Source organism: Ipomoea nil, unplaced genomic scaffold, assembly GCF_001879475.1.
Source record: "Ipomoea nil cultivar Tokyo-kokei standard unplaced genomic scaffold, Asagao_1.1 scaffold1568, whole genome shotgun sequence".
Classification (NCBI taxonomy): Eukaryota; Viridiplantae; Streptophyta; class Magnoliopsida; order Solanales; family Convolvulaceae; genus Ipomoea; species Ipomoea nil.
The window spans coordinates 963,208-967,095 of NW_017617996.1; the positions used below are offsets into that span (position 1 = coordinate 963,208).

Genomic DNA, 3,888 nt, shown 5'->3' on the forward strand with positions numbered 1-3,888 from the left:
AAAGACGTCCATAATTGTGGTACTATCTTCAAAGATATGGGAAGGTATCAAGGTAGGGGTATCACTGGGGGATTTGGAAGATCTATACAGATAATTGTCCTTTTAGGTGTTGAATGCCCTTGTGCCTTCAGCTTATAGTTATTTGGTCCTCAACTATAATGGTTTGACCATTAAAACCCTATTTTTAATGGCCAACTAACCAAACTTTTAACAAAAGACTAAATTGTGTAAAATCATAAAAATCAAGGACTAAATTGAGCACAAAAAGTCACTTAGGACTAAATCAAGTAAAACCACTATAATCGAGGACTATATTGGATATTAACTCGTCAAGAAAGCATACGACATCACTATCTGAAGAGGCTAAAATAGAAGATCCAGTGAAATTTTGACCATAATTTGAAACATCCTTCTGACATTTTTTCCAGATAAAAAGTAATATTGCACCATGTTCACGCCATCTTTGAAAGTAAAATAAGAAACCAAGAATACATGCCTCTGCAACTTCAATTACAACTTCAGCAACTGACAACAATTTTGAAAATATCTTATTCGTCTTCAGCCTGTTGAAAGGGGGATCTGTGGCATCATAAGAGTAACGAAAAACATAAGTTTCATAAATCAATCACCAAGAACATGTGTGCCAACCAGGGTAAAGAACACAAAAGTCCATCAAGAGTTGGATGAAATGATTGCAATAATAGTTAAACAATGAGTATAATTACACACACAACTACACAAGACAATCCTTAATTGAAGCATAATATCATTACCCATAGACTCAATTTCATGTTGAACAAATAAAGTTGAAATGATTTAAATATTCATGTTGAAATCTATCTTAAGGGTCCAAAGCCTAGCTTCTTCTGCAAGGATTAGGGTAAAACGGACTTGTGAGTTGTGGTTTCGATCTTTTAACACCCCCCACCACTCCTCCATTCTCTCTCTTTGAAACTCTAGAAATAAAGTTTATTCCAATCACATCCCTTGTGATTCAAGTGTACCAAATAGAGCCAAAGATATATGGAAGGCTTTACATGTAAACACATTTCAGGTCATTCAATATATATACTAAATATTACTTTAGTAATTCAAAAGAAACAAGGTTAGATTCTCCCCTTCTTACATGTAAACACTATGAAATAAACTTTAAATTAGAGGACAACATTTCAAAAAGAAACAACTTTGAATTGTCATTTCTTTACATCTCAAAACTTTTTTGGTACAAGCTATATTTGATATTACTGTATTAACTATAATAAACCTTTCGTTCATCCATATAGATGCATCAAGAAACTGAGACCATTATATGCATACAACTCTCACTGTCAGAGTTTCAGCAGGAATAGAAATCCACTGCTCCAACAATATAAACCAAGCTCATGGATAAGGCCTGTGTTATACATACTCATATGATTCGAAAGCATGTCTTTTAAGTTGGTCCAAACTACATTGTCAAGTTCATAATAACTACTAGGCAAGAGATGACCACATCTGACCAAATTCACCTCAAGTATACACAATACACCCAACACACCAATGTTAAAATTGCTGAGTTTAGAGTAACTTGCACCTTATAGTTCTATTCTTAGGGAAATAAGTGGAAGCTGCTAGATGAAATTCCACTGGTCAATCATTTTCACCCATCAAAACCTAAATATGTGGCATCCTTACAAACATGGTTCAATACAACCCCAGTGTACTCCAAAATGGAGCGAGTTTTATTTCCTGGCTACAAAATTACAATTATATCCTGATAGAGCTCTAAAAACAACAAAAATACACTTTATCTGCACAATCAGAGTTCTTTTCAAGTTTATTCAAAACACCAAGACAGTGACAACGAAGGAAAGTTCATCTTATTTGAGTCAAAATACTAAACCAGAATAACATTTTAAAACTTCATTTCTTTTCATGCAAAACTTAGTGGAATGCCTTTAAGTACACTCTGTTAGAGGCCCTTTAATGCAATGCCCGACACCTGCACCATATAGTGCTGAAAATTCTGAGGTCCAAACACTACATATTTAATCCAAATTCCCAATGTCCGTACATTTAATTATGATATTATTTTCTCTCAAAGATTTGTGGTTGTCTTTTTCTTACATTTCTAAATTATGGCTCACATGCATTGAAGGCGTGTGAAGCAGCGTAAGTGGCGAACTTGTATGGCTGGAGGAGTGTGAAAAATCACTATATAAAGGTCATCTGATTTCATAAACACTCACTCAATCTTCATCTTTGCATCATCTCTTCGTATCTTCCTTTCATAGCTTGAGTTCACAACCCCTGTGTTCGCTAGTCTGAGCTAAACGATAAAAGTCAAGTTCTAACTACGATTACAACATACAAGTGCACGTAACCGTAGCACTGTGTTAACCTTGGGGAGCAATACCGGTTTATACTACTGCACCGTCCCCGGGAAATTGAACTTAAGGCAGTGTTCCTGAACACGGCAAAGTAAATCTTTTCCTACTCCTTCGTAGGTTATGTTTCTAAACACCTAGCCAATATTTATAGTAGCTGCGCCACACTATTTTCCCAACATATAGTCTATCTACTAGCAATCTCCATCTTTTAATACAAAGACCATAATTAAAGACAAGACAAGATCTGTCTTACAAGAGAAAACCCTAATACAAAGTCCGGAGTTATTACAGTTAGTAACTTCTAACCCCCAATTATGACAGACGCATTTAAGCAGCCAGTAACAGTGAAGCTCAAATTTCTTAAAATCAATACCAAAGAGACCAGTTTTTTTTACTCCAAATAAGAACAGCCCATAGTTTGACGGTATAATAGGAGGTAAAATTTCAGCATCAGTTACATCTAAGAGATCAATCAGCACAGAAAAATAAAATTACCAGAAAGGCGAAGGGATCTAATCAGAAGGAGGAGGAGCTGAAAGCATCTCAACAAGCTTCTTGTCCCGCCTTTCCATAGCTACGTCCCAAACGTCGTTTCCGATATGCTTCGGCTACAACAATTTTCCCGATCATAAACAAATCAATCAGCAAACAATTTACAAAAGTAAAATAAGCAATCTTCGATGTAACAATGAAGAATAATCTGAAAAGATGTTTGACTGTTTGAGATAGAGGGGGAGAGAAGTACCCGGCCATGATATGCCTTGTGGACGAAGTACTGAATATTTCCGGCGACGCAGAGCATGCCGGCGATAATCCCCAAAGGCAGTGCAGCTTCCAACCACACCAACGCCATTTTTCTTCTTCTTCTTCTTCTTCTCTCTCTCTCTCTCCCTCCTTGCAGATCGCTTTTATCCGGTATCAGATTTGGGCTTATCGTCTTCGACCCAAGTACAAGCATCAGGATGCTTAATGGAGTCCAACATCGAAACCCGAATAGAAATATAAGAAAATTGCGAAATAAGTACTCAAATTATTTAGGAGAAATAGCATTATGACCCTAAATTGTTTCACTTTTAGAAAATTGGTCTCTAAAAGTTAATTTAAATAAATTTAGCCCATATTCAAAATGTTGTATTTTTACTCCCTAGTTTTATATAATTGTCAAACTCCATTAATATATATGGTTATTTTTATTAGAAAAAAAGGTCAAATAGACCCTCAAACTTTCCATATAGAGTGAATTAAGCCCTCAAACTTTTCAAAGTTGCAACTATACATATGAATTCTTAATACTAGTGCAATGAGACCCACTAACCGGATAGCCACTGATAACCCTCAGTAAAATACCCTGTAGACGCTGACTAGGCACCATCATTACACATTTGGATTGTCACTCAGTAAAAAAAATGAAAAATAAAAAATAAATAAGCAACGAAACAAAGGATTAAAAAAATAAAATAGTATAAGAAAATAGTAAAGGGGAAAATTAAATTTAATGTTAAATTTGACTAAGGCTATT

The 3,888-nt window shown here is 35.3% G+C and overlaps 1 long non-coding RNA gene across 1 annotated transcript; it reads right to left on the reverse strand.

The window, feature by feature from the left end:
- Positions 1 to 361: 361 nt before the first annotated feature.
- Positions 362 to 3,346, reverse strand: LOC109189872. The gene is made up of 3 exons (XR_002055650.1): positions 3,115 to 3,346; positions 2,865 to 2,977; positions 362 to 579 (listed from the first exon to the last, which is right to left on the reverse strand). It is a non-coding gene; the product is annotated as an uncharacterized LOC109189872 (long non-coding RNA).
- Positions 3,347 to 3,888: the final 542 nt, after the last annotated feature.